This window comes from Schistocerca gregaria, chromosome 5 (genome assembly GCF_023897955.1).
Source record: "Schistocerca gregaria isolate iqSchGreg1 chromosome 5, iqSchGreg1.2, whole genome shotgun sequence".
Classification (NCBI taxonomy): Eukaryota; Metazoa; Arthropoda; class Insecta; order Orthoptera; family Acrididae; genus Schistocerca; species Schistocerca gregaria.
In genome coordinates, this window is record NC_064924.1 from 482,447,040 (window position 1) to 482,469,924 (window position 22,885).

General features: G+C 42.6%; 1 protein-coding gene across 1 annotated transcript in view; it reads right to left on the reverse strand.

Moving 5' to 3' along the window:
• The window catches only part of LOC126272036 (guanine nucleotide-binding protein G(o) subunit alpha), a 929,986-nt gene that overhangs the window by 646,463 nt on the left and 260,638 nt on the right, over positions 1-22,885 (reverse strand). The window lies entirely within an intron of this gene.

The following is a 22,885-nucleotide window of genomic DNA, read 5'->3' on the forward strand; positions in this document are numbered from 1 at the left end:
TGAAATTCATGGCCGGCCGCGGTGGTCTCGCGGTTCTAGGCGCTGCAGTCCGGAATCGCGGGACTGCTACGGTCGCAGGTTCGAATCCTGCCTCCGGCATGGATGTGTGTGATGTCCTTAGGTTAGTTAGGTTTAAGTAGTTCTAAGTTCTAGGGGACTGATGACCTAAGATGTTAAGTCCCATAGTGCTCAGAGCCATTTGAACCATTTTTTGAAATTCATGCCACTTTTTGTCACGCATATAATAGTATTTTCAGTCATCGCCTAATCTGAGGTTTCAGTTAGTGCCATCCAATCAAATACTTGATATTTATTAAAAGAAATAGCCCATTTCTGTAAGCAATCAAATGCTATGGTCTCTTCCGCAAATTTCGAAATCGAATTAATTATTTCTTGGCTACATGAAATGCAATATTCAACGTCATATGTGAGACGACCTTGTCAACATAAACTTGTTGACACAAATAAAACTAACTGCGGCTGCATTTACACAAAAAAAAAAAAATGGTTCAAATGGATCTGAGCACTATGGGACTAAACTTCTGTGGTCATCAGTCCCCTAGAACTTAGAACAACTTAAACCTAACTAACCTAAGGACATCACACACATCCATGCCCGAGGCAGGATTCGAACCAGCGACCGTAGCAGTCACGCGGTTCCAGACTGAGGCGCCCAGGACCGCACGGTCACACCGGCTGGGGCTGCATTTACATGTTGCGCTCCAGATCTCTTTACTTCAGGATCTGAGCTAAGCACCTAGCAGTATTTTGCAAAATTCGGTCTTTTCGGGATGTCGGGACAAGAAAGTCCACAAAAGTGACGGTTCCGGTATACTGGGACGGATGGCAACCTTACCCAAAGGCCGAAATTGCAATTTTGAAATAAATAATTCCTACAATCATCGGCGGATATGATGATATGATGTCCTTTAAAAGAGGTAACTTTTATGGTACTACAAGGGGCTACACAGCGCAAAAATTTTTAGGGGAAGGCAGATATTCGAATATGTCCAACGCAACCGAGATCGTTGGGTGCAAGTGTTGCTATGACATGAAGAGGTTGGTACAGTCGTTGTGGGTCGCAGGAAGCCAGTCAGAATGTCGACGAAGAAAAGGGAAAAACATACAGTCAATTTATTTCAGCCATGTGTTATTCGCACGGCTTGTGGAACCCGTTCTTTCGACGACTATTGATAAAGAACTTGTTACGAATTTGGCATTGATTCTGTCTGTTTTTTTTTTTCATGTTTTCTGGGGAGGATTTGACCATTCTACGGTTGGCAGAGTCAATGTAAATGTATCGACGTTTCGTGAGTATAAAAAATTGTGTTACTGAAACGTAGGAGCCACAAAAAACAGGGAGGTTTAGGATACTGAAAGAAAGTTTTCTAGGTGTCTGACTTGACCACGAGGCACAGTAAGTTGCAGTCGGACGTCCGCGGAGGTGGAGGTTGTAGTTCCGGTAGGAGCCGCGTGCAGCGCTGCGCGCCACGCCGTCTCGTTACGGTTATGGCCGTTGCCCCACATTGAGGCCCAGCGCCCGGAACATTATAATGACACGGGCTCGCAGCTGCTACCAGTGTCTCCCTCTCGATATCTCTCTTCTTCGCTATTTCATTAGGGCGAATTTTTCCTTTCGGCCTAGCGAGCAGGGGAGACTGCGTAGCGCCATTCCGAGGATTAGCAAATGAGCTTTAATTACAAGACGGTATAATGACGTTATTAGCGAGTTTTAAAACGTTCTTGCAATAAAATCGTACGATTTTCGTTTAACAAGAGGAAGGAAAAGGAGGAAAGGTGGACGCAAAAAGGACAGAGAATTCAGGGATAGGTTTAAACGGTATCGCCACAGAAAGGAGGAAAATGGCAGTGGAACGTAGGATGCTTTACGACTAAATAAAAGTGACACAGCGGAAGCACGTATAATCTACGCTGAAATTTCGTTCCTCTCACCAGCTCGTCACAATAGGCAGAATCGAGAACTTGCGTTCTCGAGAACCGAAAGGAACCGAATTAATATCCGAGAACCGAAAACGTTTACGAGTACACTGTAGCAGCCGCGGAAACCGCACGCAACCAACTATACGCGTCAAGTTTTCGGATCTCTGATGTACATCGGGTGTGCCTGCGTCCACAGTGTCGGATTCGATGTCATTCAGTGCGCCTCTAAGGAATATAGCCTCGTGTAAATGAAGGAAAGCAACAGCTAGTTTTTCAAAAACCATATAATTTTTTGTAGAAGAAAAAAAACATGTTTGGCATATGCCTCAAACCAATGATTCGCCATTTCCAAAATTCCTCAAGATGGCGATAAGCCGCATGCATGTTGTGATCTCCATTAACGTCACAAACCCAATATCCATTAGACTGTTGACGATACGAGCATAGAAATAGGTTGCCCTGTATCTGAGTGCCCGGAACACTTCTTAAGCAGTAGAGTCTAGTACGTTGTTCTCGACGGCCAGCGTTCACCACAGACAACGTTGTCGCCAGGTGCGCCCCAGAGAAGTTGGACAGGATCACACTTATTCTATGCAGACATAAATGATTTGACGGACAAAGTGAGCAGCTCTTTGCTGGTGGTTCTGTCATGCACGGGAAGGAGTCATCGTTGAGTGACTGCAGGACGATACAAGATGACTCAGATAAAATTTATAGTTGGTGTGTTGACTTGCTCTAAGTGTAGTAAAATGTAAGATAATGCGGATGGGTAGAAAAAATAGCCCCGTAATGTTGGAATACAGCATTAGCAGTATACTGCTTGACACAGTCAAGTTGTTGCAACGTTGCAAAGCGATTTGAAACGGAACGATCAGTTAAGGACGGTAGTAGGGAAGGTTCAAAATGGTTCAAATGGCTCTAAGTACTATGGGATTTAACGTCAGAGGTCATCAGTCCCCTAACATTAGAAGTACTTAAACCTAACTAACCTAAGGACATCACACACATCCATGCCCGAGGCAGGATTTGAACCTGCGACCATAGCAGCAGCGCGGTTCTGGACTGAAGCGCCTAGAACCGCTCGACCACAGCGGCCGGCTAGCAGGGAAGGCACACGATGGATGTCGGTGTATTGGTACAATTTTACAAAATCGTGATGCATCTGTAAAGGAGACCGCTTAAAAAGCACTGGTGCGGCCCATACTACTCTAGTGTTTGCGATCCCCACCAGGTTAGATTAAATGGAAACATCGAAGTAATTTGGGAGCGTGCTGCTAGAATTCTTACCGGTAGGTTCATTCAAGACGCGAGTATTGCGGAGATGCTTCGTGTAATCAGATAGGAACCACTGGAGGGAAGAAAACGTCCTCTTCGTTACATCGAAGTTGACTGCAGAACGATTTCACTGCCGCAAAAGTACTTTTCGCGTAAGTACTAAGAAGATTAGGGAAATAAGGGCTCGTACGGAGGCGAACAGGGTGTCGTTTTTCCCTCGATCTGTGTTTGCGAGTGGAACAGGAAAGGAAGTGGCCAGTATTGGTACAAGGTACCCACCGCCACGCACCATACGTTGACTTGCGGAGTGTGCATGTAGGTGTAGATATACTCTCGCCATTCTTCATCTGTATGAACGGTTTTTCTCTTTACTGAAAATACCTTGACGAGTACCAACAGTCCTTTCTTTCAGTGCAGATGCGTGCGACGACCGACCTGTTACGGGAATCAGGGATCTGCGAGTAAGTGGTTCATGGCCCGCCCGGTATAACGCGCTGCTTCCCGTGCGGGAAGGCGTGCAGTTCCCCGGCACGAATCCGCCTGGCCGATTAGTGCCGAGGTCCGTTGTGCCGACCAGGCTATGGTTGGTTTTTACTGCGCATTTCCATCTGCCTCGACGAATGCGTGCTGGTTCTCCTAATTCCGCCTCAGTTACACTGTGTCGTTGTTTGCTCCGCAAACACTTTCTCCACATACACCATAATTACTCTACCACGCAAACATTGGGGTTGCACTAGTCTCGTGTGAGACGTTCCCGGAGGGGTCCACAGGGAGCCGAAACGCACAATAACCCTGGGTTTGGTGTGGGGCGGCGGTGGGGTGGGTGGACTGCTGCAGCCTGTTTTGGGGTTGTGAACCACTGAGGGCTGCGGCGGGACGAAGCGTCTCCGTCGTTTCTAGGTCGCCGGCTTAATAAATACATCCAAGTGGTTCATGGGTAGGTGACACTACGTCAGTAGTGTGTAACGGGCAGGGAATTCGGGTCGGAAGGAAATCGTGCTCGAATGGCTGAGGCGGTTAAGGCGACCGTTCACGTAAAGCGGGAAATCTGGGTTCAGGTCCCATCCCGGCACAAATATTGAGCTGTTACCACTGATACATCAGTGTCCAGACGCGACTAACGTCAAGGAGACCTTTGAATAAATAAGGGTCGCAGCCTCGCTTTGAACCGTGGGACAGGGTTAAACTTCAGAACTGAAAATCAATAACAATGGCGAACTGTGAAAATTTTCGGGCACAAAATTGGATTATTCTAATGTATTTGCACCGGCTGAATTCAAAAATCACCATGAAAATGAATAATCGGCTCTTGCTTTGTAGATAGAATGACATGCCTATTTTTATCGATTTACATTTTTGGTTTGGGGTAATTTTGTTTCTGGAGTTCAAATGGCTCTGAGCACTATGCGACTTAACTTCTGAGGTCATCAGTAGCCTAGAACTTAGAACTAATAAAACCTAACTAACCTAAGGACATCACACACGTCCATGCCCGAGGCAGGATTCGAACCTGCGACCGTAGCGGTCGCTCGGTTCCAGACTGTAGCGGCCACTCAGGCCGGCCTTTTTGGAGTTGTCACAGCAGTTAAATGAGAAAACACAACTTTCTCCAGCTGTCTGTAGGTTATAAATATTGCTGCTGTTGCTGTGACTGGAAGTTTCTTTCCATTTGTGTTGCCATAAGTGCAGAATTTCTAGATTTCGAGTGCTTTTGAAACGTAAAATCTGTTAAAGCAAAATGCCACGTAAATGTAAAAATTCAGCAAAAAGTTTCGTTACGTTAGTCGAGAAACAGCATTTGCGTCACCGAAAGGCAATGTGACAAATTTTGTTGGTTGGTCGGTTTGTCGTGGGAGGGGGGGGGGGGGGGGGAAGGGGGGAGTGGGGGAGACCAAACAGCGAGGTCATCGGTCCCATCGTATTACGGAAGAATGGGAAGGAAGTCGACCGTGCCCTTTCAAAGGAACCATCCAGACATTTGCCTGAAGTGACTTAGGGAAATGATGGAAAACCAAAATCAGGATAGTTGGAGGCGGATTTGAATTGTCGTCCTCCCGAATGCGAGTCCAGTGACAAGTTTTGTAAAGGCCGCCTATCAGCACTATTTTAATGTGACGGGTGGGAACCAAGATAAGTCATGGGCTCCACATGCATGCTGCAACTGTTGTGGCCAGATGGCTGAAAAATAAAAGGAAAAATCTGTGGCTTTTGCTGTGTGTCAATGAAGAAAAGAGGAACAGTTCAGTAGCCTAATTATCCATCCATTATTCCACCCATTCCACTTTCAGATAGTTTAGCAGTTGCTGCTCCACCCCAAAATTATGAGCTCGAAATAGGAAATGAAGATAGTCCGGAATAAAAACAGTCCAACAAGTCTTTCTCATCCCATGACTCTGATTTTGACGAAAAATACGATAAACTGCACAGAGTCAAGTGTACTTGAGTGTTCATATGGAAACCTTTATCTGTCAAAGTATAAGGCACAACTTTTAAGGCCAAGACTTCTCCATCGTAATCGTCAGGGTCTAACAGTACAGACATCTTCATAGGGAGCTGATTCTTTTTTTAGAATAAAAACAATCTTGTTGTCTGCTGCGACATTAATGGCTTCATATGAATCATGGTCCAGATAATCAGATGCTATCCACAGATTCCTCCAAATTTAGTCAGAAAGCTGTATTACTTCAGAACGTAGCAGTCTCTCTTCTGTAACTGTTGGTCGTGCATTCCACACGAAGAAGACCTATGTCTTCATAACAGTCTTCCTCGACTCAATCAAATATGCTGAACAAAAGCCACAAATCAGCAGCGATGTAAGGGTCGTTGCTGTATCTTAGCAATGCAACTGAGATACACTAACTACTGCTACCTTTGTGTGTGGGAGGGAGTGGGAATGGGAAATCACATTACCTTCAGGGTCAGTTGGTGAAAGGACTTCTGCAAAAATACCGTCAATTCGGATGCAACATGTTCCTTAAAATCCGTTTTCTTCGCTGACATCTAGAGTTTTTCCTCGTATTTGTGGAAGTTGTCAGTTATGAACGCGGAGAAAGATTCCATCGGGATATTTCTGAAATGAAACAACGATATCAAGGTCGTTGGACTGAAGCAATGCTTACGCATTAGTACTGGTCTGTGTGTAGGTATGTTCCGGAACTAACAAGAGACAAGCCAAAAGACAGTGATCTCCTAAAGTCACAACCAAGTGCCAGGTATTCCCGTTTTAAGTTAGAACCCTTAGAATGTATCTGTCACCAAAGAAAGTCAAATGCACTTTCAGTGTTGGAGGCATATACAGGGGTAGTCCATTGATAGTGACCGGTCCAAATATCTCACGAAATAAGCATCAAACGAAAACACTACAAAGAACGAAACTCGTCTAGCTTGAAGGGGGAAACCAGATGGCGCTATGGTTGGCCCGCTAGATGGCGCTGCCATAGGTCAAACGGATATCAACTGCGTTGTTCTAAATAGGAACCCCCATTTTTATTACATATTCTTCTAGTACGTAAAGAAATATGGATGTTTTAGCTGGACCACTTTTTTCGCTTTGTGATAGATTGCACTGTAATAGTCACAAACGTATAAGTACGTGGTATCACGTAACATTCCGCCAGTGCGGACGGTATTTGCTTCGTGATACATTACCCGTGTTAAAATGGACCGTTTACCAATTGCGGAAAAGGTCGATATCGTGTCGATGTATGGCTATTGTGATCAAAATGCCCAACGGGCGTGTGCTATGTATGCTGCTCGGTATCCTGGACGACATCATCCAAGTGACCGGACCGTGCACCGGATAGTTACGTCATTTAAGGAAACAGGGAGTGTTCAGCCACATCTGAAACGTCAACCACGACCTGCAACAAATTATGATGCCCAAGTAGATGTTTTAGCTGCTATCGCGGATCCGCACATGAGTAGCAGACAAATTGCGCGAGAATCGGGAATCCCAAAAACGTCGGTGTTGAGAATGCTACATAAACATCGATTGCACCCGTACCATATTTCTGTGCACGAGAAATTGAATGGCGACGACTTTGAACGTCGTGTACAGTTCTGCCACTGGGCGCAAGAGAAATTACGGGACGATGACAGATTTTTTGCACGCGTTCTATTTAGCGACGAAGCATCATTCACCAACAGCGGTAACGTAAACCGGCATAATATGCACTATTGGACAACAGAAAATCCACGATGGCTGCGACAAGTGGAACATTAGCGACCTTGGCGGGTTAATGTATGGTGCGGCATTATGGAAGGAAGGGTAATTGGCCCCCATTTTATCGGTGGCAATCTAAATGGTGCAATGTATGCTGATTTCCTACGTAATGTTTTACCGATGTTACTACAAGATGTTTCACTGCATGACAGAATGGCGATGTACTTCCAACATGATGGACGTCCGGCACACAGCTAGCGCGCAGTTGGGGCGGTATCGAATAGCATATTTCATGACAGGTGGATTGGTCGTCGAAGCACGTTCACCGGGTCTGACGTCCCCGGTTTTCTTTCTGTGGGGAAAGTTGAAGGATATTTGTTGTCATTTTCCGCCGACAACGCCCGAGAATAGGCGTCAGCGCACTGTCATTGCATGTGCGAACATTACGGAGGGCGAACTACTCGCTGTTGAGAGGAATGTCGTTACACGTACTGCCAAATGCTTTGAAGTTGACGGACATCATTTTAGCATTTATCGCATTAATGTGGTATTTACAGGTAATCTCGCATGCGTTCTCAGAAATGATGTTCACAAAGGTACATGTATCACATTGGAACAACCGAAATAAAGTGTTTAAACGTACCTACGTTCTGTATTTTAATTTAAAAAACCTACCTGTTACCAACTGTTCGTCTAAAATTGTGAGCCATATGTTTGTGACTATTACAGCGCTATCTATCACAAAGCGAAAAAGAGTGGTCCAACTAAAGCATTCATATTTCTTTACGTACTACACGAATATGTAATAAAAAAATGGGAGTTCCTATTTAAAAATCGCAGATGATATCCGTTTGACCTACGGCAGCGTCATCTAGCGGGCCAACCATAGCGCCATCTGTTTTCTCCCTTCAAGCTAGACAAGTTTAGTTCTTTGTAGGTTTTTCGTTTGACGCTTATTGCGTGAGATATTTGGCCCGGTCACGATCAATCGACGACCGTGTATAATTAAAATGAATTGTTTTCCCTTACCCTACAAAAAAAAATAATTCTGCCTATTGCATGTCACAGAGACGAGGCTAATAATAATTTTTCTTCGTTATATTCGTTTTTCTCAACATAGGATTAGTAGTATTTGGTTCAAAAAGTGAGGTAAACCTTAAGAAAACATTTTTTTATTGGACGGAATAGTAATTAAGTCTGCATTCGTAGCTGAGTGCTCAGTATGGATGGTTGCCATGCGAAGGAGCCGGGTTCGATTCCTAGTACTGCTGACGGTTTTTCCTTGGTGGAAGGACTGTTACAGCGTGCAGTCAGCCTGGAAATGCCAACTGAGGAGCTACTTGACAAAGCAGTAGCGGCTCCACGGTCTGGAATGCCTGGAAAATGGCCGGGAGGAAGTTGTGCTGACCACATGCTCCACCATACTGCATATGCATGGCGCCGGAAGGCAGAGGATGGCCCGACGGCCGGTAGACTTCATCTCATGGGCCTTCACGGCCTGGACGAGGAGCTAGTTAAGCGTAATAATTAAAAGCCCTGCAGCTACCTAACTACTTCCGTGTAAGACATCGATTTCAGACCACAGGACTAGAATATGTTCACCGCGAACTGTTCAATACACCGCATCGGACAGGTTACACGTGTCTCCGCCAGTAATCACAACAACAAAACACGAGTAGAGTTAAATCTCAATAGCGAAAGTAGCACATAAAACATCACCAGAAAAGTAACTTCGGTGATCGAGAAAGATCACCAACTTCAGACCTCCGGAATGCTGACCACTTAAAAACACAAACACGCCCACGGCTCCCCATCTCAGCCCCATGAGGGCGGCCGGCCGACTCATCGATACCTCGAGTTCCAAATGGATCCACGAAATTATTCAATACACAGGCCATCGGCCCATCAAAATCAGGAGCAGCAGCGGAATGTAGGAATCCTCACTGGCCACTCCCTGCCCCTGCTTACAGCATTTCTGTAACCTGCTCCCTCCTGGCAGAAAATTTAGAACTTTATATCAGTGGTTGATGGAAACACGGACCGTCATGGGGAAAAAGCTCTCCCAGTAAGCCCGTCTTATAGACAACGGTCACAACCCATTCAGGAAGACTGAAGAAAACTCTCCTTCGCTGAGTACCTGGATACTGGCCCAGGCGACTACAATACCGGCCTCGAATTGCACACACACACACACACACACACACACACACACACCAGCGGATAGGAAACAATATGTTGCAGCAACACTTGTACAAAAACATCTGTTTGATTTGTCATTCTTCGATACAATAACTTGAGGTAATGTTGATCGGTGCAACCTCTTCGATTGAGAATCTTTTGGTCCTTGGATAACTATGAAGATACCATTTCGTGAAATCAACACGGAATATATGTATCAAATATCATGGACTTTCCTACCGAATTTAATGTGGCTACTTTTAGCGCATTATTTCCCAGACAGTAGGAACACTTCAGTTACAATTAGACTGCAGCTGAAGGGAATGCATTAACTGGCTTTTACGATTCCGTACCTCAATCGGTAGAAACGGACCCCTTACGGGATCGCTTTGCAAGCTCACTCACTTAGAATCATGGAATTTTGTAGGAAGCAAGGTTTCACAGTACAAGTAATATAAAAAATCTGAAAAGTGTAAATTTGCAATAATGTCATACAAAAAATTCTTTTTGTTATTTGTTGCTCGACCATCTGTCTGCCCGTCTGTTAACACCTCTTTTCCTCAGCAACGAGTAGACGTATCTTGCTGAAATTTATGTCCCTTGGTGATGTAATAAATGTAAGTTTGTAAGTCGATGCAGTCAAAAAATATCACCATATATATCACATATTTTGATAATCGCAAACTCACTTATCAAAATTTATAAGGTACTTCCAGTTGGCCTATAATCAAGAACTTTGGCAAGAAGCAAGGTTTCGCAGAACAAGTAAAGAAAAACACCTTGAAAATTACTAACCTATAATTTTATTACACGAAAAAAATATTTATTTCCCCTTGTTATCAGGCTTCAGAATTAAAGTTAAAACATTAACGAAAGTCTTGGAGTTCCGACGAACGATATCTTACCAGTATCATTGTCGATAACGGGCAAAAAACAGAGACACTCGGTTCCCTGGATGGGTTAACTGTCTGTACACATAATTAAGTTTGTCCTTAGAGCACAAGTCCTTCCCGCTCCTGACAAATTTACTTGGATATGACATGTTGAAATGGCTAGGACACTGGAAACGAGTCCAAAGGGATCACTTTTCATGAATCACTATAACAAAAATGGTTCAAATGGCTCTAAGCACTATGAGACTTAACATCTGAGGTCATCAGTCCCCTAGACTTAGAACTACTTAAACCTGACTAACCTAAGGACATCACACACATCCACGCCCAAGGCAGGATTCGAACCTGCGATCGTAGCGGGCACGTGGTTCCGGACTGAAGCGCCTAGAACCGCTCGGCCACAGCGGCCGGCTCACTACTCTGGAAAGCTTTCTTCTTCAGGACAGGGATGGTGAGTACAGCGGAAAAAAAAGAAATCAGCTCCAGGAGACATCGCGGTAATTTCTCGTAACTCCTCCTCTACCCCTGACAACGCCACGCAATTGTGCGTGGAACAGAGTCCAAGAGTTTCTTCAGTTATGTGATATTCAGGTGAAGCCGCACATTGATAATTAGACCATACTGAACCATCCAGCTGCGGGGGATTAGATTGCCACGTTTCACCCGATTCTTCAAGTAGTCTTAGACTTTTCTGTGGGATTAAGATATGGTGATTTAGCGGACCAAACATACTCGAAGTCCGATGAGGTGCCAAAATGTTCGTCATATCCGGAACCTGTACGTACAACCATCTGATCACGGCTGTAGTCATCTTGGAAGATGGCAGGGTCCACAGCATGCTCGTCACGAATATGTAGGAGAATGGGCAGCTGTCGGTCACCGAGAGTGTTGAAATAAACACTCTCGTTCATGATCGCGGTAACCTGAAAGAGTGGGCAAGATTTGACACGAAAAACACTCCCGAAACATCACAAAACCAATTTCGGCCTGACCTATCGCCTCCACACACTGCGGGTTGAACGCCACACTCGACACCTTATATCATTAGGCGGACCGTACTCTACCCCTTCTGTTTACTTCCTGTGCAATATGTGTGGTATTTAGACCAGTGAGCAATGGCCTATTGCGAGGTACACGACAACAAATGCCAGGTGCATGCTGTTTCCTTCGCAATGTTTGCGCGGAAACTGGTTCAGATGGATTGCGTTCACCGACAACAGAAGATTAAGCCCGTCCCTTCCTTTAGCGACAAGAAATATTTGTTTCTATTAGGGTGGTGGATAAGTTCGTAGCGTTTTTGTTTTTCATGTTGGTATTCCGGTTGCTATGGGTTCATTTATCGATTGCCTATTTTTATTTGTAGTTCAGTGTTGCTATTTGAGTTTACATATTTTCATTTTGTCATTTAGAGGTAGTGAGTGGAGCTGTGAATGCTACAAAATGAAGTGCCACGTGGAGAAATCGGAACATTTCCCACATATTCTTCTGTTTGAGTTCAGTAGTGGGGTGGCAGAAGCGGAGTCAGTCAGAAATAATAAGACCCTGTATGGGGATAATCCTACTGGATAGAGCACGGCAAGAAAATGGTTTTCACTTTTTAAGGAGGCTCGTTTTGAGATTAGTAACATTTCACCTTCAGGAAGACTTTTGGGTTGTTATGAAACGCAATAATACACACTGATCCAAGTCAGTGCACCCAAAAACTGGCAAAACGTGATGAACTGTGGACATCCCACAATCGTGCATGCAATGGCGAAGGTTTAAAAATCGTGTGTGTGGGTATCGCATGCTCTGAGCCACAATCACAGGAAGCAAAAAGTCTCTTTATATGCTTCAAGTGATTCAAAGGAGTTTGTCACTTCACCTAATTGGGGTGAAATTAAATTAGGTGTTTCACAAGGTTCGATCATGGGTCCCCACCTGTTCTTGATATATGTGAATGACCTCCATTCTTATGTGAAACAAGATGCTGAACTGACACTGTTTGCTGATGTTGTTGTGGTCTTCAGTCCTGAGACTGGTTTGATGCAGCTCTCCATGCTACTCTATCCTGTGCAAGCTTCTTCATCTCCCAGTACCTACTGCAACCTATATCCTTCTGAATCTGCTTAGTGTATTCATCTCTTGATATCCCTCTACGATTTTTGTCCTCCACTGGTAAATTTGTGATCCCTTGATTTCTCATAACATGTCCTACCAACCGGTCCCTTCTTCTTGTCAAGTTGTGCCACAAACTCCTCTTCTCCCAATTCTATTCAATACCTCCTCATTAGTTATGTGATCTACCCATCTAATCTTCAGCATTCTTCTGTAGCACCACATTTCGAAAGCTTCTATTCTCTTCTTGTCTAAACTATTTATCGTCCATGTTTCACTTCCATACATGGCTAAACTCCATACAAATACTTTCGGAAACGACTTCCTGACACTTAAATCTATACTCGATGTTATCAAATTTCTCTTCTTCAGAAACGCTTTCCTTGCCATTGCCAGTCTACATTTTATATCCTCTCTACTTCGACCATCATCAGTTATTTTGCTCCCCAAATAGCAAAACTCATTTACTACTTTAAGTGCTGATGATACTGGAATAATTATTAATCCAGTAAAAGAAAATCCGATAGAAAATGTTACAAATAAGGTCTTTGGAAAAGTTATTAATTGGTTTTCTGTGAATGGTCTTGCCCTGAGCTTTGAAAAAAGACTGTCCATCCAATTTTCTGCTGCAAAAAGTAAAATTCCTTCAATAAACACTACACATCAATAGAAGTCAGTAGCCAGGGGAGAGCATACTAAGTTTTTGGGTGTACATATAGATGAGAATCTTAATTGGAAAATTCATATTTTGGATCTCCTAAAGCGACCAGGTTCAGCAACTTTTGCAATCAGAATAATTGCCAATTTTGAGGATGTAGAAATTAGTAAGCTAACATACTTTGCATACTTCCACTTTCTGATGTCATACGGAATAATAATCTGGGGTAACTCAACACTTACGCAAAAGGTATTCACTGAGCAAAAGAAAGTAGTTAGAATAACGTGTGGGGTTCATAGTCACACATCTTGTAGGCATCTGTTTAAAAGGTTAGGAATTCTTACAACTGCTTCAAGTACATTTACTCAGTAACGAAACTTTTTCTCAACAACATGGACCACTTTAAAATCGACAGCGACATTCATGATTACAATACCAGAAAAAGGAAAGACCTACACTATCCTTTACTTAACCTATCTTTGGCACAGAAAGGGGTAATATACACTGCTATAAAACTTTTTTGATAAATTACCAGAAGAAATAAAATGTCTGACAGACAGCAGTAATAGTTTCAAAAACAAATTGAAATCATACCTCCTTTCAACTCCTTCTATACCATAGATGAATTCTTGAATAAGAGTAAATAAATCTGCAGATATAATATATGCATTTTGTGCCACTTAAGCGAATGGGATAGATAATAGAAATATTTAGGTATAACACTATAATGTAAAAAAAAAGAAAAAAAACTTGTTTCCTGTGCGCATTTCTTGTGCATTTGATCCGTTACACATCACAACGGTTTTTCCGTGCTATTGGTCAATGGAACACGTAACTAACTAACACAAAAATTAGCAGGTGGCCAGATTTGCATCTCTGCTTGCTCGTCATCAATTGGCTCGTAAGCAGCACTGACTATTCCTACCATGTAGTGACGAGAAATGGTGTCTTTATACTAACATACGGAAAAGTAAGGAATGGTTGAGCCCAAACAAAGCAGCAAAGCAACTCCTCGTTGAAAGACCCGTGCGTAAGCACAAAAGATGTTATAAAGCTGGTGTAACAGCGACGGTGTGGTGTACTATGAAATGCTTCCCCGAAGTGTAACCATCACTGCTGACATTTATTCTCAACAAGTAAGACGTCTTGCACACACAATCGAAAAAAATGACCGGGAAGACTGCGTGTAGTGATGCCACTCCACCATAGCGCCTGCCCGAATTCTGTTAGGCTCACAAAAAGCACTATAAAGGACTTGGGTTGGGAAGTCATTCCGTACTCACTTCATTCACCCCATCTTGCGCCCTCAGATTTTCACCTATTCCGCTGTGTGTAGAACAACCTACAAGGAACTTCCTTTCCGGATGAAAATGCGCTGCGAACATGGGTCGGCTAGTTCTTCGCATCAAAACCACGTAGTTTCTACAATGGCGGGACCGAAATGTATTCCAGCTTTGGCAGATGGTTAGTATACATTGATGCGATTGGTGAACATTTCCTTGCAGACACGTTGGAAGTTCGCGTCGATACAGCAACAACTCGACGAACTTCATTTACGGTGTGGTTATGGGACGTCCAACACGAAGCTCTTTCTTTCACGTCTACACATTGAATCGTCTTAATGCACTGATTCCATACAACAGGCTGGCACACAGCCTTCACTTTACTGCGGTGATTTCATCATCTATGAAGGACCACCTGACTATCTGGTGCCACTTATGCACCACCTACACAGCTTCAGACGAGGGCTCTCTCTATCTCTCTCTCTCTCTCTCTCTCTCTCTCTCTCTCTCTCTCTCTCTCTCTCTCTCTCTCTTTTTAAATTCTGTCCGGTGAACTTGCCTTCTGATTGAATCTTCTGTCGCCAGTGACCTCGACATCAATGAGCTATTAAAAACTATCTTTCTTTCGATTCGTTTCCTCCGTCTTATTACTCGCGTTCTATGTGGAACAACTGTAGACCAATAGCTTGATTTTCGTCCTAGAATAGTTACAGGAGATTAACATATGAAGAGTTTTAAAATTCGCTTTTGTTTGAAGCCATTCTGTACTGCGGTAATGTAGCGGCCCCTTACTGCAGCGGCCCCATCACAGCGATGGTTGGCTAATAGAAGCTCTGCGAACTGCCTGGCGCCAAGATGAAGGGAACTCAGTCGCGTGTGGCGAGATACTTATCTCTCCAGTTGGCGGGAATTTCTTGGGGTGCGGTTTCAAAGAGCCTCTGTGAGAAATACTGTTCGCTGTGGCCTGGATAGAAGTTGAAGTCAACGGCGTGCTTCAGAGCACGATGCCTAGTTAGATACAAGTCATTTTCGAGTAATATTCAATTCTTCTTTCCGTTTTTTCCCTGTTTTATTTGTTCTTATCTCAAACGAATGTTGTGTCTCGGAATTTTATCGAATGCGTCTTTCCCGTAAGAAGTAGAGTAACATTAGTTCGTAATACATCATAAATTCTTGCAGGATATGTGAATTCTTTCAAATAAGTTAAATTTAATAATCCGTATAATTATCAGAACAATTATGGAATTAAAAGATATATGAGACATGTTGTAACGATAAAAGACGCAGGTAACACACTAGTGAACGTATACTTTTCGACGTAATAAAGGGCTATGCAATACTATGTAGGAGTTATTCTCCAAATTCTGTCAATATGGACAGAAGGAACGAGAGGGCATTTGTTGTACCTGTGGAACAGATGGTCAAGTAACCACAAAATTAACGCCGTCAAAGCCAATAGCCAATATCACTTAGCACATATCTGGATTCTGCGACTTTACTAATGTGTTCTTCACAGAAATTTTACCACTGCTCTGGAACATTCGTCCTTACAACTAAAACAGTTATTGGATATGACATACGTTATACTGGCCTAAAAGAACGGACATATTCAAAAGGATTCACTTACTAAGACACTGTCGGCTACGGTATTCCAGAGGCCCCCTCAACCTGTAACACTGTTTCCAACGTAGGTCAACATCCATTCCCATCATCTTATAACACTGTTTTCCAAAGAGCTGAACAACCATTTGTCTATTTTCCTGTCTCACAAAATACATCTCTCCATTAATCTCTGAAGAACTGCCCGTTTTTGAATGATTACCGCTTTAGAAGCACGTGTGATTAATTTTTCTTGGTTGGGGCTCACAGTCACAATTTTTCCTCAAAGAAATGTTGTATTTATACACTACACTATTGCAGTTTTGGCGTTTGAGCTGTTTTAAAGGGAAATATTTGGTAAATATTGTGCTACAGTACATGTCAAACTTTATAATCTTTAATATCTGACACTTTCTGAAACACGTACCTACATGTTCGATATTTTTAAAACTTTGCATGTGCTGGAACCCAAAATTTTCGCTGAATCTCCGTTGAGAATATCTCAATGGCCAAACCTGCATTAGGGGATTGTATAAATAAATAATTTTAGGAAAAGCGAAGATAAAATCCTTGAAAAAGTGCACTGTCTTTTGCCAGAAATCAAAATGACCTCGCTGCTTGGTTCCCTCCCTCAAATCAAACAACCAATCAACCAAGTCATAATGGTAATATAGACTGACTGTAAACTTCCTTACCAAGACAGTTCGCAAGTTTAGTTTTGAAAACCTATTTAGTTTACCAAGCGCCCGACAAGCTACTCGCCAGTAATTTATTCGTCTTCCTTCTGAAGTGCACATTTCCTTTTCGATATGTTCATTATACATTTTTAAAATTTTATTACAAATCATTCCAAGTTCTACTTTCACGTTCACTCTATTTATTTTTTCCATTGGTTATTTAAGTTTATCTATTGTGGAGAAATACGCTAGAGATTCTCGGCAAAACGAATGTGATTCAGACATGTTCCAGAAATACATTGTCCTCCTTCTTTGTTCTTGTTTACAAATGTCGAAATGTCCTCTGAGACTGTTGAGAAAAGTTTTCTGAAATGAATTCCCCTTACTTGATTCCTCTTTCAAATCTCAATGTTTCAAAGTCCTGATGAATGCAGGTGGAAGCTCCAGTTATTAGTTGTTTGTCAATGTGGCTTTTACCTTTTCTAAGATAGAGGTTGGTTCATGTACTTTTTCAGATCACGAGTAAATTGTAGATAGTGATGTAGATGGATGTATCTAATGGTTGTCAGACCGAAAGAAAACAAATACCACTGTTTTTAAAAGGAAAGCACATAGTTAATTAAAGTCCATTTTCATGGTGCTGAGATGTTTCGTCAACGCTGCAGTATAATATATTACTGTCTGCTCAAAGTGGCACAATACGACTGAAATTCTCTTAAAAGCAGGTATTCGAGGTAGAGAGAGACGGCTAATGCACAACAAGTACGAGACCCACAACGGAACAAGAATGGGAGACAAGGAGAGAAGCATTCGTATTAAAAATGATGCGATGCAAGCAGGGACGCAGTCTTTCTTCCCCACTGTTTAAACAGTACATCGGAGAAGAAACGAACGAAATAAAGAAGGGATCTGTAGTGGAGTTACAATGCAGGGTGAAGGAATACCAATGATTAGATTTGCTGATGACAGCCCCGTAAGTGGAAATGAAAAAAAAAATAGTGGAATGCACAGTCTATTGAGCCCAGAATATGGACTGAGAGTAAATCAAGTAAGGATGAAAGTAGTGAGGAACAGAAGGAACGGGATAAGTGAGAAATGTAGGGGGTCTACGTAATAGCCGAAGTGAAGGAACTCTGCTACGTTGGAAGTCAAGTAACCCCAGGCGAAGCAAGTAAGACGTAAGGAGACTAGAACAGTCAAAAATAGCATTCTTCGACGGAAGTGGTCTTCGCTAAAAATACACGTAAACCTTAATTTGCTTTTTAAATTTCTGATGTTGTACGCTGTTGCACAACGCTGAATGACTGGAAGCGAATCAATGGCCGTGAGAAAGCGCTTGAATCGTAGTGTTGCAAAAGATAAAAACACGGTAGGAGTAGTGCTTCGCTTTGAGGACTATGTACAAAATTAATTCCACAGGCCAATGATGGAAAAACTTTTTTGCTCAAAATAGCCGGCCGCGGTGGTCTCGCGGTTCTAGGCGCGCAGTTCGGAACCGTGCGACTGCTACGGTCGCAGGTTCGAATCCTGCCTCGGCCATGGATGTGTGTGATGTCCTTAGGTTAGTTAGGTTTAAGTAGTTCTAAGTTCTAGGGGACTAATGACCACAGCAGTTGAGTCCCATAGTGCTCAGAACCATTTGAACTTTTTTTTTGGCTCGAAATACATTATTATTATTATTTTAGGCTGGGAAATCCAAATATGATACTTAAAAAAGCTGATCACCCGTTATTTCTTCACATTTTACAGTTAAATTTATTAAATTAAGCGGTTTTTTAAAGAATTTAACAGCTTTTATATAGTTAAAATAATTTAAAAAGGAGGCGTAATGAATGTAGATGACTTTGGTAGCACTGCTGAAAAACATTTGCTGGCAAAAAAAGGTCGATTCTATTTTTGTGTCTATTTTGGTGTCTTGTTTACTGTCAACCTAACCTCACTTTCCCGTTTTCTGTACATTTGCTCAGTATAATGTATAATCGTGGTTGTAAAACCTCTGCAGACAGTTTTTGTTATATTTGTGGTGAATTTGTGACTGAAAAAAAAAACCAAAGAAACATTACAGACTTTGTGAAAAAGGTTTATCTATAGTACTTGGACCTAAACTTGGCGATCAAGATAAATCTTGGGTGCCACATAAGGTATGTTATGTGTATGTTGAAGATTATTCAAGCAAGTCACTACAAAGTTCTTAGGACATGAAAAAGACCCAGAATATGTTTCTATTATAGCTACAATGTTAAAAAAGTTTAAAACTTTAGGATGTTTAATGAGCCTGAAAGTTCACTTTTTGAACAGTCACCTTGATTACTTCCCGGACAAGAAGCTCAAGAAGCTTCGAAGGAAAAAAAAGAAAGGAAATACAAACCAATTCCAGCTGACAAGTGAAACCTCTATTGACACATATCATTGTTGTAAGTAGCTTACTGTAACTACAAACCATGCTTATGTTGTAACAGAGCGTTTCATTATTTTCCCCATTTACCGTATAGCATATGATTTTCATACTACATAGTGAAAAGCATATTGCTTGAAAATTGTGGGTGATACAAAAAGCTAAGGCTAGATTTGGATTCAGCTCATAAAAGTCCATAAAGATCAGGTATCAAAGTAAAAAAAGTTTAAAAAAATTTCGTTGGCCTGTGTTATTTATGTAGGTAATAATAACCTCGTGTGGCTCAATGGCCTGGTGCAAGTCTTTATATTGGACGCCGCTTCGGCGACTTGTGTGTCCCTAACGTGCCCCAATTATCCAACCGAGGAAAGGGGATCCACAGGTTCAGGTGGAATCCGACCCACTTGTTTCTGACGACCCCCCGCATCGTTGAGCGGTGAAGGCAAGCTTAAAAGGAAGACTGGAAAGTCCTTGGTCCGACCGACATTCCAGCCCTGCGACCTGTCGCTTTCCAGACACGCACATTACCACTACGCCATCAGGCTTGACATTTACATAGATAGTTCATCTACAGGTTTTGATGAGTCAGTTGGCTAGTGAATATGTGACACGTATAGCCGTATCCTTTGACTGAACTGACTTACAAGCAAAGGACTGTAAACCTAAGAATTTGACATAAACTTCAACTGGATACGTCTACCCTCCTAACGCACCACGAAGGAATTATCCGAAAGAGACGGTAATCGTTAGATGAGACGTACATGTACAGACAAACAGATGGTTACAGTTTCAGAAAAATTGAATGATTTATTAAACAAAAAGAGCATCACAAATTGAGCAAGTCAACAAGGTGTGGATCCACCTCTGGCCTTTATGCAAGAAATGTCCTGCTGAGGGATATCGTGCCAAATTCTATCCAGTTGGCGCGTTAGATCGTCAAAATCCTGAGATGGTTTTTCGGGCTTCTCCGTAATGCTCCAACCGTTCTCAATCGAGGAGAAATCCGGCGACCTTGCTGGCCAACTTGGGGGTTCGGCATGCACGAAGGCAAACAGAAGAAACTATCGGGTGTGCGGAAATGCATTATCTTGCCGAAATGTAAGGCCAGAATATCACGTTACACGCCATGATGTGCCAGCAGAGAATTGTGGAGGAGGTGGTGTTGTGGTATGGGCGTGTTTTTCGTGGCTAGGGTACGGTTTCTCTAGTGTGCCTTAGAAACCGCTAAATGTGGAAAGATATGAAAGCATGTGTCGACAGATGTGAAAATTACCGAACTATCAATTTAATAAGTTACGGCTGCAAAATACTACCACGAATTATTTACAGACGAATGGAAAAACTGGTAGATGCAGACCTCGGGGAGGATCTGTTTGGATTCCGTAGAAATATTGGAACACGTGAGGCAATACTGACCCTACAACTTATCTTGCAAGATAGATTAAGGAAAGGCAAACCTACGTTTCTAGCATTTGTAGACTTGGAGAAAGTTTTTTTGACAATGTTGACTAGAATACTCTCTTTCAAATTCTGAAGGTGGCTGGGGTCAAATACAGGGACCGAAAGGCTATTTACAATTTGTACAGAAACCAGATGGTAGTTATAAGAGTGGAGGGGCATGAAAGGAAAGCAGTGGTTGGGAAGGGAGTGAGACAGGGTTGTAGCCCATCCCCGATGTTATCCAGTCTGTATATTTAGCAAGCAGTAAAGGAAAAAAAAGAAAAAATCGGAGTAGGTATTAAAAGCCATGAAGAAGAAATAAAAACTTTGAGGTTCGCCGATGACATTGTAATTCTGTCAGAGAAAGCAAAGGACTTGGCAGAGCAGTTGAACGGAATGGACAGTGTCTGGAAAGGAGGATATAAGATGAACATCAACAAAAGCAAAAGAGGATAATGGAATGTAGTCGAATTAAGTCGGGTGTTGCTGAGGGAATTAGATAAGGAAATGAGACGCTTAAGCCGGTCGGACTGGCCGTGCGGTTCTAGGCGCTACAGTCCGGAGCCGAGCGGCCGCTACGGTCGCAGGTTCGAATCCTGCCTCGGGCATGGATGTGTGTGCTGTCCTTAGGTTAGTTAGTATGAATTAGTTCTCAGTTCTAGGCGACTGATGACCTCAGAAGTTGAACTTATTATTATTATTATTATTATTATTATTATTATTATTATTATTATTATTATTATTTCGAGACGCTTTAAGTAGTAAATGAGCTTTGCTATTCTGGGAGCAAAATAACTGATGATGGTCGAAGTAGAGATGATATCAAATGTAGACTGGCAATGGCAAGGAAAGCGTTTCTGAAGAACATAAATTTGTTAACATCGAGTATAGATATAAGTGTCAGGGAGTCGTTTCTGAAAGTTTTTATGGATTGTAGCCATGTATGGAAGTGAAAGATGGACGATAAATAATTTGGACAAGAAGAGAATAGAAGCTTTCGAAATGTGGTGCTGCAGAAGAATGCTGATGATTAGTTGGGTAGACCACATAACTAATGAGGAGATACTGAATAGAATTGAGAAGAAGAGAAATTTGTGGTACAACTTGACTAGAAGAAGGGATCTGTTGGTAGGACATGTTCGGAGGCATCAAGGGATCACCAATTTAGTATTTGAGGGCAACGTGGAGGGTAAAAATCGTGAGGGTGACCAAGATATGAATACACTAAGCAGATTCAGAAGGATGTAGGTTGCAGTAGGTGCTGGGAGATGAAGAAGCTTGCACAGAATAGAGTAGCATGGAGAGCTGCACCAAACCAGTCTCTGGACTGAAGACCACAACAACAACATGATTGCGTTCTACCGCATTATGTACTGTGTACAGCAGAGCAACAGTTCCGAGACGATGATTGTTTGGTTCAGAAATAACAATGCACCATTTCAAAAGGCAGCGTCAGTGAGGCGATGGTTTATGAAGGATAACGGACAGGCCTCCCCATAATCCCCACGTGAACCCAATGGGACACCTTTGGAATGAATTAGAGCGTGGAATTCGCTCCATACCTCAACGTCAAACAGCACTACCATCTCTGGTTTAGGATATCGACGGGAATGGACTGCCACTCCTCCACAGACATTCAGACACTTCCCTGAAAGTGTTGCTAGCACAGTTCAAGCCGCCAGAAAGGCCCATATTTGTCCACCAATTATTGTGCGGATATTTTTGATCAGATGCCGAATATCGCTGTGATGGCCTACTAAACAAACGCTCTATTGGGTAAATGCGTCGTATCGACCAGAAGGAACAACAGCGGAGCGATAGCAATGGAGTTCTAACCACATCCGCGCAGGAAGAAAGCAGCAACAGCGTGGATAGTGTCTCACGTTCCTGACGCAGTCTCCTGCTTTGCGATGTACAGACAGACTTCGGTTCTTAGTTTACCTAAATGAGTTGTATCAGCAGAATGTGAAGCATAGAAGATAATTTCCGGCACTACTCAGGTGTAGGAACTGAAAATGTCTTAACTCATAAGCAGCACAAATTGAGTGCAGATAAGGAACTTGTGATTATAGCATGTACTGAAAGTGATATTTAACATGCCTGATTTAAGATTCTTCACGGAGGAGATGAAATTAACGTGCTCACTTTGATCCTTAAACAAGAGGCATACACGACTGTATGAAATTCATTCGACATCAGAGACTATGAAGAAATTCCTTTTCATGAAACGAATGTCAGTAATAGGAATCTGACGGGAATGTTGACTCACTCACCCTCTAACACTGCC